The sequence below is a fragment of the Pinus tabuliformis genome, chromosome 7, assembly GCF_031772625.1.
Source record: "Pinus tabuliformis cultivar Carrire ecotype Pingquan chromosome 7, CPIR1, whole genome shotgun sequence".
In the NCBI taxonomy this organism is placed as follows: domain Eukaryota; kingdom Viridiplantae; phylum Streptophyta; class Pinopsida; order Pinales; family Pinaceae; genus Pinus; species Pinus tabuliformis.
Window position 1 is genome coordinate 1,617,561,514 of NC_142293.1, and position 16,328 is coordinate 1,617,577,841.

The following is a 16,328-nucleotide window of genomic DNA, read 5'->3' on the forward strand; positions in this document are numbered from 1 at the left end:
ATCTCAACTTCTTTCTCTTTGATGACCACATCCTTGAGTCTTGAGCTTTGGGAGCCCAAATCAGTGTCCTCTTCCTCAATCAAAACAAAATCCCTGTCTTGGCCTTTTGAAGGCCCTTCATCATGCAATGGTTGCTTTCCTTTGTCCTGTACCTGTTCTGCTGAAGAAGAAGGCAAAGCCCCTTTCACCCCAGGTGAAGATAGCATTTTCCTGTGATCCGGTGAAGATAATGAGACCCCTTCCACCCCTGGTGGAGATAGTACTCGTTTGGCAGCTGCAAAAAGTATTATTGTACCAATTTCATAAGTTATAAACACAGGAATGTGAGCCTCTTCAGTTTTGCTTTCATGCTCAGTTTGTTGCCTGGAGGGTCCACCTTCCTTTTGAAGATCTGCAAAAATTTGAGGTCCGTTGAAGATTTCATGGGCAATGAAGGTTTCCCATGGCACTCCCAATTAGTGAGCTGATGCACAACAATAATCTTGATGACATCAAAGTGATACATGCTATTGAGTTGCTGTGGGTATGGTTTTCTTTTTGCAATCACAGTCATCCTCTCTATGTTCTTGCAAATGAAATATGGAATACTCATCATTCTAACCCTGGTGAAATGCATAAGCAATCTGATATGATAAGCATAGAGTCTGGAGAACCTTCCCTCACATGTAAAGTATTTAATGATGAGTTTCATAAGTGGAACATAACGGTCCTCCAAAAACTTGAAAGGAAACACGCTGCCCAATTTACTATGATATTTGGCTTTGATGTATGGTTCATAGTGTTGCTTGCTAATATTTTGTCTTTTGTTCCACCTTTCCCCTACATCTGGCATTCTAGTTTCTTCTGCAATAATGGCTAGTGAAAGAGTGAAATTGATGCTAGGAAGGTTTACCATATTGTCCTCCATGTTGATGAGCCTTGCCAATTCATGATGATACTTAACCCTCTCAACCATCTCACAAAACTCAAAGCATGATTGGTATCTGAAGCAAGTGGTAGCAAGGGGGCAAGCAAGGAGTTCAACAATATTTATAGGTTCCTCTCTAATAATTTTCCCACCCTTGTGAGGTCTCCTAGGCTATATATTCCTTTCTCTTGAACTGTCACTTTATGTTTCTTCTTCATAACTTGAGTTACTGTTTCTTGCCATGTTTGCTTGGTGCTTGTTTTAGGAAAATGATATGATGATGATGTGGTGAAAAATGGTAATGAGGGAGGACAACAATGATGAGTATGAAGAGATTTTACTTTTGGGAAATGGAATTTGGGAATGAAGGGATTAGTTTTGAGAAACTAGGGTTTAGTGAAGGGAATTAGGGTTTGGTGAGGGATTTAGTTATTTTAGGGGAGTGGAATAGGGTAAATGGGATAAATGGAGTGATTTAGGCAAATGGAAGGGGAAAAAGGGTTTAATGATGTTTTTTATGATGGTGGAGTGAAAATTGCACAATGTATTGGAAAACAATGAAGACAGCTAGGGTTTCACTTTCAATATGCTAAACTCATGAAGGACACAAGCATGACATCAAATTTAGCTCTAGGGCAATGATCACTTACTTGTAGAATGGAAATATAGTGGTTTTGAGGGTTATTGAGCAATTTGGAGCGATTTAGCAAGTGCTGGACTGATGCCCAGCGCCATCTGCCCAATGCGCAGCGCTTGTGCAATTTAACACTGGCAGAAAGCTCTTGATGCGCAGCGCCAGCCTGATGCACAGCACCAGGCAAGTTTTCTTGAAAAACAGGGTTTTTGACCTTCTTTGCTCTAAATCGCGATTTTTGCTCTCCAATGGTCTTTTGCAACAATAAAATGATGAATGACACCTTTTCCACTTTATATATGGATGGCTTTAAATTTTTCACTTATTCAAACCCACTTTTCTAATGTCCAAGTTACTTTTGGTCATTAGCTCTGTTTTTTCATTTACATTGAATTTTCTTGGTCACTTGGTAAATTGATGCATTGATAGTTTTTCTTTTGTCTGCAGTAGTTGGAGTTGGCAAGGTGAGCAAGGGAAGCAACCAGAACTTATTACACATAGAAAACATTGAAATTACATAAAAAAAAAATTGTACATAGAAATAAAAACTCTGTTTTCGCCTCAAAGCAGAGTTTTCAGGTAAAACCCACTGATTGAGCAAATCTTTAATGAAAATTTGATCTGATGGACTTATTAGACCTCCTCATGTGCCTGCTGACCGTTTATTGAGTTTTTTCATGACCATGGTGCCAAACCCTAGACCTAATGAGACTTAAAACCCTAAAAATGATTTTGGTGAATGGAATGAAATAAAATGACAGTAAATGACCTGAACATGTGAAAACAGGCCAACATGTAAATGCCATGAGGGAAAATGACAATGAACCACTACCATCAGTTGATCCATGACCTAATGGAATGTAGCTGATCGGATGGGACACCTAATATGCATGCAAAAAGAGAAATTTGATCACTGATGGAGGGATGAAGATACCGACACTAACATTGGCTCCAATGGGGATGGTAGCTCTTGGGAGGTGCCAAGAACCATAGATCTCTGGAAAAGCAGACCAGTGCCTCTTCCATTGGGAAAAATGGAGTCAATAACTTCAGCAAACTAAAACCAATATCTTGACTCAAAACTGACTCAATTATAAAGACTGAAAACTGACTCAAAACAGACTCAAACAACTGACACTAAACCACCCAAAAACTGAAGCCAGACATTCAGCTGCTGAAACTATCTCGAAACTGACGAAAACAAAAAAAATGACTCAAGACTTACTTAACTGAAACAAGTACTTACAAAGCTTTTTAATGGCAGCAGTCTATCGAGATTTGAGGGCTTCAAATCATGATGAAAACCACCTGCCTACTGATGAAATATGTACAATCATGTGAAGTGGGCCTTCCAATGTAACCAATCCAGCAGATGGCTACATACTGAAATTATGCTCTCATTTTCCCTGAGCAGGTAGAACAATGTACATGTAGGCAACTCACAATAACAACTAAAACCAAGGCTTATGTTAACAAACCAGGCAACATTCATCTTTTCTAATGCTTGCAAAAGAATGTCGAAGGGATCTTGAAAATCCTGAAGCACTAGCTTGTCTTGAGATCCAGCAGCAAAAATACAAGTACTCCCTTCATTTTGATCTGAAAGAACAGTTGGCTGCTGATTGATAGGAAGGCATAGAGTAGTGTAAGCTTTTGTTATCCAAGTGTTGGCTGTAAATTCCTCAACCATGAGAAATTCTGACTCGACTGCTGGCATACTGTCTCTCTCAGGCTCAATTTCATAGTTTAAGCCTTTCTTAAACAAAAAACATTCTTCAAGATTATCAAACATGACAGCCTTATCATTTTCACAAAGCAAAAAAATATCTTTTTGTTGATCTATAAAACTAGTTTCAAGACTGTTATCATTTTCAAAAGTGGAAGAAGCTTCATTAACACCTTCTTGACTATGTGAACACTACAAACCTGCATTATCTTGGGTTGTAACATGACCTTTCAGGAGTTGATCTATCTCATATTCAGACAGAGGAGATAATACTTTTTGTTTTCTTTTGCTCAAATAGTGATTATCTTCTTTCCCTCCAAAAGATTCACAAGGTTGTTGAATATCTTCATTAATTTCAAACAAAGGAGTATACAAATTTTCCTCATACTGCTGATTCATTTTATATGATTCCTGTTGACTATCAAGATGCAAAATTCCTTCATCTTCAAGCAAAGAAGAAGCTACTATATGCTGATTATGATCTTGTGTAACAAAGTGACTGGTTTCAATGATTTCCTCATCATCACGATCTGAATCTTCTTCATCATCATGATCTAAATCTAGATCTGAATTAGTCAACTTGACTTTATCACAATCTGAAATTGAAACTTGATTTCCCTGCATATTGTCTTTTGCTATGAGCAGATCAGGAGTAAGACCTTTTCTTTCATCATTTTCAATTGTACAAATATCTTGAACCTGCTGCAAATTTTCCTGATCATCTTGATAAGTATCGCTCTCTTTATGCTACTGAAATGGATTTTCATATAGGGCTTCCATGATCTCATCGTCCATGAAGTCATCATCTTCATAAACTTTCTCAAGATTTTCAATAAAACTATAAGCATGTCTACAACAGTTATGAACTAATTTTAAGGATGGACAATATTCTTTATACCTTTCAAAGAACATGGTATGAAAATCTTTTAAACAATAAATACAAGCAGGCGGCAAACTTTCATACCAAGATCAGGCTTCACCTTCCAAAGTGGCCATGAATATCTTCATTAAGCAATCTTCAGGAAAATCAACCTTCAACTTGCGGATATGCATGTGAAATTTAACCAGATGTAAATCAACATCACTCCTATCATCATATTTAAACATAGGAAATTCCTTTGCTAATCTACTTTCGGAATTTTATTTGGAAAACCTGGAATGTGATCTCGACTCATGGGAGCATACCTTGGATCCAGCGAATCCATTTTGATAACAATGAATTCACTGAGAAATTCTTCAGGCTACTAGTTCTTGAAGAGTGGAGTTGCCATAAAAATTTTGAACCTTGGGATTCTTCGACACTGGAGTCGCCAGGTGAATGATTTCAACCTTCCGGTGTTTGATTGTTGTCCACCATCAACAATAAGATCTAAACTTGATACATTTTTCTGAGGAACATAAAACTACGTTCCCCAGTACAGTCGCCACTATGTTATGGCCTAAATCTACCTCAGGCTGAGAAAGGCACTTCTAGGGTAACATCAAACCACACTTAACTTGGTAGCTAGCCCTACCAGGTCGGGAGAGGGCTCTCTCCTTGTCAATCTTAAAGAAAATATGGAAAACAAGGCTTGATTGACTGATATGAATACTAATTTTAGGCTATGTATATGCTCAGAGTAAATTGATTGATTTTAAAGTTTGGTTGCTGGATCAGATGAGGAAGGCAGCTTTGGGTCCAGGAAATAAACCAGGGTTTTGCAGCATTTTGTGGGATTCTTGTGGCAAGGTGAATTAGTATTGTTTTCTCCTTTTTTATTCATTTTATCATATGTTTATGTGTGCCATCATCTCTTTCTTTCTGTATAACTAAATGAATCAAGTGTAAAAGGTGGAATTCATTGATGTTTAAGTGCTCTGCCTTGGGGTTTATTTAGTTTTACATGTTTTATGCTATTTGAAGGGGACTCATGACACTTCCATGCCCTCTACAACTCCTCACCAGTCTTTAGACTCACCATTACACTCATTTCAAAGTACTAAAACACTTTCCTACCTCGCCCCATAGAAACCTATGCAAATCTGTGTTGATTTCTCGGACCCAAAGCTGCCTTCCTCATCTGATCCAACAACCAAACTTTAAAATCAATCAATTTCCTCTGAGCATATACCTAGCCTAAAAGTAGTATTCATATCAGTCAATAAAGCCTTGTTTTCCATATTTTCTTTAAGATTGACAAGGAGAGAGCCCTCTCCCGACCTGGTAGGGCTAGCTACTAGGTTAAGCGTGGTTTGATGTTACCCTAGACCTGCCTTTCTTAGCCTGAGGTAGATTTAGGCCATAACATCTGGCAGCCTGCTGGGTTCCAAGATTGCGCAATTCTGCCAGTAAACACTCCTAGTAGGAATTGTGCAATTTTCCCCAGCAGGGCTGCTCATCCCATAATTTGCATAAATCTGGGTAGCAGTCAGCTACTCTACCCAAAAATTGCACAAATCTCCTAGGCAGCGAACCTAGATCCCAGCCAGAAATGCACATTTTTCTCCAGCAGTCGAGCAGTCTCTTGCATGTGCAGTTGAGTTGACCAGTTCCCTCTAGGATTGAGAAAAACAAACTTGCATGCATGGGTTGCTTCTCCCAAGGCAGCATGCAAAGGGATCCATTGTTTCAGGGATCTATGTTTAGCAGTTGGAGGTTACATGCAAGGATCATTTCAGAAACCTCCCACAAAGTGTCGCTTTCCCTAGATTTGTGGCATGCGAGTCACAACCTTGATGTTATTGAAACTCATCAATTGGACACTGTAGAGCTCATTCCTCACATCAACATTGTAGCTCTGACATCCCACATCACATCTAGGAGCAATTGGCACATTCATCTCAACTGTTTTAGGGTAAGCCTGCTTCCCATTCCTTGTGTTGCATTTCTGTCGCTTTTTGTGTTTTCGCTTGCATGAGTAATGTTTGCTTGATTTCTTTGAATGCCTACAGTCATTCACATATATATTAGCTTGTCCAAGCACCATTTCAGTTTTCCTCAAAATCTCACTATTGTCGCATGCATGAAACTATTTTTCGCAAACGGTCACTGATTCGACGACTCTCCTCACTCACATGCATGTTGTTCCATTTTTTGAATCTATCATTCACCGTTTTCATGCATGATCATTCACTTATGATTAAACTCAGTATCACCATGCATTCACACTCACAGTCACTTTCAGTTGCCCGTCGGTGACTCTGGACAGCATTGGCCCAGACTTTGCCTCACCAAGAGCCTCACCAAGACAACAATGCGCAATCCTGAGAGGGAAGGATTTGCCTTCCTCTACAGAAATGTGCATTTCTACCCAAAAGTTGTTCCCCATGCATGCTTTGTGAAATCCTGAAAGACAATGACTGTTGGCCAAGAAAATTGTGCAATGCAGTCACCGAGCTTGCAACCATTTCTAGCCGAGATTGCGCATTGCGAAATTCCAGCAGTTAGCAGCCACACTGGACTATGCATTTCATAGTTCTAGTAGTCAGCCCGTCTCTCAACAACCCAGACTGTGCCTTGCACAGTCTTGGCAGTCAATCTCCCGACCTCCTGACCGAAATTGCGCAACCTTCATGATTAGTCACACAGGTATGTTGCAAGTCAGTTCTCAAGTTCATTTTGGTTTTCGACTGACAGATTTCTTTCCATGAGTGTTGCCATGTCTCCAGGTATTGCAGGTGTTCATCTGCCTCTCAGCAGTGCAAGTACAATGGTTTCCAAGAGAGCAGAGTCGAAGACATCGTTCAGAGCACACCTGGAGATGCAGTCGATCAAATGTCTATGAGCTTGCCTACTCACGAAGATATCAAGTTGTTCGTAGACAAGAACATCAAGATATCACAACAAGAAGCATCATGAACAACATTTGAAGGTAGCATACCAAATGCAACAAATACAATGAATGCAGTGAATGCAACGAATGCAACGAATGCAGTGAATGCAGTGAATGCAGCAAACACAATGAATTTAGCAAATGCAACGAATGCAATGAATGCAAGAGGAAGGTTGTTGACAACATAGAGGTAGAAAAAAGTTGCAAGATCAAGTAGATCCACCGATAATGAAAGCAAATTTGGAGACTAAGGCTATAAGGTGACAACGCGACATGAAGATCGCGCAAAGACAGAGAATGGAACAGAGAAGGAATTGCATGTGTTGAAGCAGCAACTCAGGAAGAACATGAAGCTACATAGACATACGAATGAGTTACAGTAGGAACAAGAACAACAGTGGGTGCTGTTAGCGCTGGAATCTGCCTTAGGCTGAGGGAAGGCAAGATTCAAGGCCACATCAAACCAAGCTCAACCTCGTAGCTAGCCCTACGAGGACAGGAGAGGGCTCTCTCCGGGTCTATCTCGGCAAAAGGTCTTCAAAGGAGCTGAGATGACTTATAATGGATATTTATTTTAGGCTAGTAAATGGATAGGTAGGTTTGATTTAAATTTTTTGGGGTTTTGTTGGAGAAAAGGGAAAAAACAAATTTTGGCTCGGGGATGAGACCAGATCTTTGCAGAATTCAAGTTGGGGCAAGGTAGGTAGTAGCTTTAATGCTTTTTGATCATATGTATGGATGGATCAGAAGGAAAAGGAGTTGAAAAGGGCAAGGGGAAACATGGATCCTCTCCAAACTGGTGAAAACATATAAAACTAAACAAATTTAAAGGCAGAGCATTGAAATCAATGGATCCAACCTCACTTACTCATTCATTTAGTTTCAAAAGAAAAAGAAGGGAATGGAATAAATTAAAACATTAAATAACTTACAAATAACTGAGAGAACACACCATCAAAACTGAAAAACACATGAATCCCAACAGGTGCTGCAAAACCTCTGATCTTTCCTTAGCCAAAATGCAGAAGATATATACAATAGTGTGCCAAAACTTTCCCAAAGGTCCAACCCTTGCTACTGACTAAAAATTTACATAATATAGACCAAGCCAACCCATTCCCTAACCTCTAGGGGTCGAGCTCCTCCTTCTAGGAGCAGTTTGAACCAATTCTAAACATGGAGCAAGAATCTAGGTGACCAAAACAACCTGCCTCTAAAAAGAAGGAAACTGATTCATTACATTAAATTTTTGCTATTTTGTGAATGAATCATCTAGAATATGGTAAATAAGTGCCAAGTTACATCATACACATCAAATTACATCAAAATAAGTCACATACTACATCAGAAGGTGAAACTGGTGAAAACTGGCCGAATTCCTGAGCTGGAGGATGAAAATTTGACCAAAAACCTCTATGCGTAGCGCGCCTGAGCTCTATGCGTAGCGTGCCTTTCAGCCTATTTTTGGGGCACTTCCCGACATCGAAATCAAGCTCACAATAGCTGGTTGGAAAGCCCTGGATGTCTGCTATCCAGCCCAAGTGGAATTTCCCAATTTGGAGCTCATTTGCCCCTTCAAAATTTCATTCTCCCACAAGTACTTCCTGCTGGTGCAAAAGGTGGCAGAAAGGTGATTTTCATGGTGTTTTTGACCCTTTTGATCATCCAGAACTTGATGAAATGCCTCGGCCATACTAGAGCATGCATAACTTACCATGAAAAATCCAAAACTATAAATTTTTCCTCCAGCAAGTGTCCCAATCATAAGCGAGCGCGTCGACGCGCTACGCGTTGGGCTGAAAAACCTGTTTTGCAAGCCAAAAATTTCAAAATGACAAAAATTTCTCCAAATTTGCTCAAATTCGGAGCGAAGACCCTCCATCATGTATCATGCTCAGCCACCGAAGCCTCAGCCAAAATCCGAAGTGGATTAGGCCTCTTTCGCCGTTTTAGTGCTCTGCTCAACCTCCTTTTCAAAATCTTTATCCTTGCTTTACCGACGTGCATGCGAGCCCAATAGTGATGTTTCATATGATGGAGCATGTCTTTGTCTCTATTGGCCTTCGCCAACAACTCCTCCAGATGTCGATTGATTTTCTCAAGCCAAAATTGCCGCTCAAAAGGTGTCAAATCGCCAGGTCTTTTCCGGGCCAACTTTCGGTCTTCACGGATTTGCCGCAACTCTATAAGTGTGTGCTGGTCCTCTAGCTACTTATTTTGCTGCTCCAAGTATTTGACCACACATTTAGCCTTCAGCAACTTCTCATTCAAGCTGTCAATCTCAATCTTCTGCTTTTGGATGATCTCTTTCAGTTCTGAGCCAGTATAGCTCCCATCCACATCACTGAGTGAAACATCAATATCATGGCCTCCTAACAAGCCCTCCTCATGCATCGGCCTCTTGCCTCTGTCCTGAACCTGTACCTGTGCTGAAGATGAAGGCGAGACCCCTTCCATGCCATGTGGAGATAGTACTTGTCGTGTAGCTGCAAATAAGGCCCTATGGCCTCGGTGGTATGTCACATACAATGGATCACTAATATGCTCGGTCTCAAGAATGTCAAACCGATGTGAAGGCTCTCCCTCATCATGAACTACCTCGGGAGGCAGTTGTAGCACTATGAAGAAGTCACGGGAGATGAAATCCTCCCAAGTGATGCCCTGCTGTGTGAGCTGCTGTACCACAATGATTTTGATCAGCGCGTAATGATATATACTTCTATGCTGCTGTGCTGGGGTCTTCCTCTATACAAGATATGTCATCCTCTCTATATTGCGATACATGAAGTATGGAATGCTCATCATATGTACCCTCGTGAAATGCATCAACAAAAGAATATGGTACGTATAGAGGCGCGAGAATCTGCCCTCACAACTGAAATATCGAATGATAAGCTTCATCAAGGGTGCAAACTCATCCTTTAGAAATCTGAATGGAAATACCCTGCTTAGCTGCCTTATAAACCCAGGTTTGATGTATGGCTCATAGTAGAATTTATCTAGTTGCTGTCTCTTGTTCCATTCCTCTCCTACATTTGGTATTCCGGTGGCCTGAGCAATGGTTTCTGGTGACAGAATGAAATCTACTCCGGCAAGATTTACATGGCCATCATGTAAGTGTAGAACAAATAGATGAGCTAGCTCATGATGATGCTGAATTTGTGAAATCAACTCACAATAGTGGTAGCATGACTGATAGCGAAAACAATCCATTGCAAGCGGGCAAGCATGCAATTGAGCCAAAGAAGTAGGTTCCTCCCTGAGTTGCTTACCACTTTTGCCACTTTTATGAGACCTCCGTGGCACATTAATTTCTGCTGTGGAATCACTGTCATACTCCTGTTCATAATCTGAATCCATCTCTGACATTGTGCTGGAATCAGACTGTTTGCAAAGTGTATGTTGCTATAGGTATAGTGAAGGCAAAAATCTCAATGTATGCTTAATGGCAAAGAGAGGGTGCGGTAGCATGGGCGTTACTGAAAATAGATGACATTAACCCACCGGGTCCCTAAACTTTGCTTCAAACCCTAAGAAGTGAATTTAGAAATAAACATAGGGTTTTGCATTACACACTTGTTACTCCATTTTCAAAACACCCTAATTATGTCTAAAATTCACTAGACAAACATAAAGAAGCGATTTGCAAGAGATTGAAGGCAATTTTGCATGAATTTGGATGAAGGAGCAAAAAATTTTAGCTCTGAGTTTGTATGCGTAGCGTGCTTACCCAATGCGTAGCGTGCATGTATTTTTACACAGGCTGCTGAAGCCCTATGCGTAGCGCGCTCCCAATGCGTAGCGCGCACTCTCTGTGCGTAGCGCGCACTTCTCCTTCAACTCCACAACCTTGAAATGTTCCACTTCGTCTTCAACACTCTATTTTGGCCTTGCTTTAGGAAATTTTGTGAAAATGATTTGGTTTCCATGCTTTATAGTGAGTAAAAAAAAATATCTCATTAAACCATAACCCACTTTTATAATGCTTGGCTTTTGGCACTTTATCATTTAATACAATTCTGTCTTTGATTTTTCATTCTTTCTCTGAATCTCTGACTGATGATTGTCTTGACTTTTTTGCAGGAATTTTGGCATTTGGCTTTGGCAAAAATCAGAGGCTTGCTTTGAAACCTCTTATGGTGAAACAAATACATCAATATTGCAAAAACTAAATTTGACAGTTTCCAATTCAAAACAGAGTTTTGAACTAAAAAATGTCTTCAAATGTTTTTGGGAATAAAAATATGAAATAGGAAACTTTCGAAACCAACCTCATGGCCTGCGAGCTTTTATCACATATATCCAAAGACTTGAAACCCTAGACTCTAGGACTAAAGACTCTTTTTAACGAAAATAATTATTTATGACCGTGATGACGTGACCTGAACTTCAGTGATTTTTTTGAGGAATTTTAATTAGCTCTGCAGGTACAAGCATGAGGAAAGACAAGACGACCAGACCCTCTCGTCAGTCAATGGCATGCCCCTAGCGAAATGCAACGAAGTGGAATGAGCGAGACACCTAAGAATGTTATGCAAAAAAGCGAACATATCTCTGACTGAGGGCTGTAAGGACCGACTCTAACATTGGCTCCAATGGGGATGGTAGCTCCAAAGAGGTGCCAAGAATGGCAGATCTCTGGGATAGCTAGACAGTGCCTTTCATCCATTGGGCTATGGAGTCATTATTTCAACAGACAACACAAAATCTTTTGACATATTTATTGACTGAAAACTTATTTGAAGATTGACTGAGACCAACTCTGACTTAAAACTAAACTGACTAAACAAACTGACTTAAAACTGAAATCTTTCTTCAGAATTATAGCCTTCACTTCGGGCTCCAGACTGAAGAAAAGATCACAGCACACCACAGCACACACTTGCAGCGAAATTGAAATAAAATGGTATTTACAACTCAGAAAATGTACCGCTTGAGCAGCCGACCATTGACTGGCCCTCTTGGACAATCTTCCCCGTTCATCTCCTTAAGAAGAAAAGCGTTCTGACCCCGAAATGCTGCAATCTTAAAAGGACCTTTCCAGAGGTTTTCAAACTTGTCGTGCTTGCCCTTTTCTTCATTTCTTGCATCCCACCTCAAAACTATCTCATCCAGCTGAAATTTATCTGTTTTAGCTTTTCTGTCATAGATCTTCTTTATGCGTTCCTGTAACTTGAATGTGTTCTGAAAGACTTCCTCCCGTGTTTGCTGTAAATGAATCATCTGATTAAGTCTTCGCTGCATAGGATCCTCCTCGCTGCCTGCTTCTTGAAGCAATTTGACTACCGGGACAGCCAGAGATGAAGGAAACATTGTGTCCACTCCATACACCAACTCGAAAGGAGACATTCCAATAGATTTCTTTTGACTCACTCGATCTGCCCAAAGTGCATGTACCAGCTTCTTATGCCAACTTTTCTTGTTCATTTCCAGCATTTTCTTGATGATATTAACCAAAGATTTATTGGAAGACTCCGCCAATCCATTGCCTTGCGGATGATAGGCAGTTGAGTGCCCCAAAGTAATATGATATTTACTACAAAACTCAACCATCCTTTTTGACTTGAAAGATGCTGCATTATCAGTTATTAACTTATTCGGGCAACCAAAACAAGACAAAATATTATTCTCAAGGAATGAAACTATTACTGCATCCGTAGCTTGCCTGGTGGGAATTGCTTCGATCCATTTCGTAAAGTAATCCGTTCCCGTGAGGATCCATCTATGCTGACCTGAAGAAGAAGGATGAATTTCACCAATAAAATCTAACCCCCACTGCTGAAAAGGAGCACTCACCTCAATGGGTTTAAGCGGCAAGGGCTGTAATTTTTGTTTCCCTTCAAAAATCTGGCAATTATGACAGCTCTTGACAGCCTTAAACACATCAGCAAACAATGTCGGCCAATAGTATCCAGCCCTCAAAATTTTATTTGCCGTTGTTTTCCAAAAAAGGTGACCGCCACAATCCCCTTTATGGAAATCTTCTATGACCTGCTTCGCTTCTTCTTCCACCAAACAATTTAGCAAAACGCCACCGGGATCTTTCCAATAAAGTGCAGAATTTAAAACACAAAATTTAGCAGCCTTCAACTTAAGAGTTCTCGCTTTGTTTCTAGCCATACCAGGTGGTGCAGACAAATTTTGAAGTACATATATGATATCCGAATACCATGGAGAAAGAACAAACATTTATGATACCTGAAGCGAAGAACTTTCCTCATTTTCATCAGACAAGGCAGCGATCAGATTTATGTCTAAGATGTGTAAATTTGATTCAGCCATCAATTTTGCCAATCCCTGACCTTTAACAAGCTTTGTGGGCCTTATCTCCACATCATACTCCAGCAGATCTGTTATCCATTTGCCACGCCTTCCCTCCAGGTCGGTCTGAACCAAAACATCTTTGACGGCAACATTAGGAACATAAGCTAAAATATGGGAATGCAGAATGTACACACGGAAATCTGCCTTAGGCTGAGGGAAGGCGAGACTCAAGGCCACATCAAACCAAGCTTAGCCTCATAGCTAGCCCTACGAGGACAGGAGAGGGCTCTCTCCGGGTCTATCTCGGCAAAAGGTTTTCAAAGGGGCTGAGATGACCTATAGTGAATGCTGATTTTAGGCTAGTAAAGAGATAGGAAAGTATTTTGATGAATGATTAGGTTTTCTGGGCTGTATGGGGCAAAGACAGCAAGAGCAGAGATTTAATCAAAGGCACAGATTATTCCATAAGGCAAGATAGGAAGTGAAATTTAACAATTAAATTTGAAATAATGTGGAATGTAAAGACTGTTGAAGAAAATTGAAAAGGGCATTAAACAATGAATCCTTTCCAACAGAAGAAAAAACATAAACATGAACGCTTCTTCAGGGCAGAGCAGCAAGCTGAATTCTACCCTTCTCACTCAGAAGCATTCAAATTGAAATGATTATGAATGGACTGTGAACATAACAAGGAACATATGAAACAGAGGAAAACATATGCCAAATTCATACCACAGGGATCTTATGAAACAGAGCTGCAACTTTCATTAATTCTCTGTCAACAACTGTACAGTAAAACTCTGTATTTCTCCTCCACCAGCTTTCATATGTGTCTGACTGCTGTCCACCATCAGCATCAGATCTGAACTTTGTTATCCTTTACCGAGGAGGATTTCTCCCCAGTATGATCGCCACTATGTTATCGCTGGAATCTGCCTTAGGCTAAGGGAAGGCGAGATTCAAGGCCACATCAAACAAAGCTCAGCCTTGTAGCTAGCCCTACGAGGACAGGAGAGGGCTCTCTCCGGGTCTATCTTGGCAAAAGGTCTTCAAAGGAGCTGAGATGACTTATAATGGATATTGATTTTAGGCTAGTAAATGGATAGGTAGGTTTGATTTAAATTTTTTGGGGTTTTGTTGGAGAAAAGGGAAAAAACAAATTTGGGCTCGGGGATGAGACCAGATCTTTGCAGAATTCAAGTTGGGGCAAGGTAGGTAGTAGCTTTAATGCTTTTTGATCATATGTATGGATGGATCAGAATGACAAGGAGCTGAAAATGGAAAGGGGAAACAGGGATCCTCTCCAAACTGGTGAAAACATATAAAACTAAACAAATTTAAAGGCAGAGCACTAAAATCAATGGATTCAACCTCACTTACTCATTCATTTAGTTTCAGAAGCAAAAGAAGGGAATGGCATACATTAAAACATTAAAGAACTTACAAATAACTGAGAGAACACACCATCAAAACTGAAAACCACATGAATCCCAACAGGTGCTGCAAAACCTCTGATCTTTCCTTAGCCAAAATGCAGAAGATATGTACAATAGTGTGCCAAAACTTTCCCAAAGGTCCAACCCTTGCTACTGACTGAAAATTTACATAATATAGACCAAGCCAACCCATTCCCTAACCTCTAGGGGTCGAGCTCCTCCTTCTAGGAGCAGTTTGAACCAATTCTAAACATGGAGCAAGAATCTAGGTGACCAAAACAACCTGCCTCTAAAAAGAAGGAAACTGATTCATTACATTAAATTTTTGCTATTTTGTGAATGAATCATCTAGAATATGGTAAATAAGTGCCAAGTTACATCATACACATCAAAATAAGTCACATACTACATCATAAGGTGAAACTGGTGAAAACTGGCTGAATTCCTGAGTTGGAGGATGAAAATTTGACCAAAAACCTCTATGCGTAGCGCGCCTGAGCTTTATGCATAGTGCGCCTTTCAGCTTGTTTTTGGGGCACTTCCCGACATCAAAATCAAGCTCACAATAGCTGGTTGGAAAGCCCTGGATGTCTGCTATCTAGCCCAAGTGGAATTTCCCAATTTGGAGCTCATTTGCCCCTTCAAAATTTCATTCTCCCACAAGTACTTCATGATGGTGCAAAAGGTGGCAGAAAGGTGATTTTCATGGTGTTTTTGACCCTTTTGATCATCCAGAACTTGATGAAATGCCTCGGCCATACTAGAGCATGCATAACTTACCATGACAAATCCAAAACTATAAAGTTTTCCTCCAGCAAGTGTCCCAATCATAAGCGAGCGCGTCGACGCGCTACGCGTTGGGCTGAAAAACCTGTTTTGCAAGCCAAAAATTTCAAAATGACAAAAATTTCTCCAAATTTGCTCAAATTCGGAGCGACTCCATCATGTATCATGCTCAGCCACCGAAGCCTCAGCCAAAATCCGAAGTGGGTTAGGCCTCTTTCGCCGTTTTAGTGCTCTGCTCAACCTCCTTTTCAAAATCTTTTTCCTTGCTTTACTGACGTGCATGCGAGCCCAATAGTGATGTTTCATATGATGGAGCATGTCTTTGTCTCTATTGGCCTTCGCCAAAAACTCCTCCAGATGTCGATTGATTTTCTCAAGCCAAAATTGCCGCTCAAAAGGTGTCAAATCGCCAGGTCTTTTCCGGGCCAACTTTCGGTCTTCACGGATTTGTCACAGCTCTATAAGTGTGTGCTGGTCCTCTAGCTGCTTATTTCACTGCTCCAAGTATTTGATCAGACATTCTGCCTTCAGCAACTTCTCATTCAAGCTGTCAATCTCAATCTTCTGCTTTTGGATGATCTCTTTCAGTTCCGAGCCAGTATAGCTCCCATCCACATCACTGAGTGAAACATCAATATCATGGCCTCCTAACAAGCCCTCCTCATGCATCAGCCTCTTGCCTCTGTCCTGAACCTGTACCTGTGCTGAAGATGAAGGCGAGACCCCTTCCATGCCATGTGGAGATAGTACTCGTCGTGTAGCT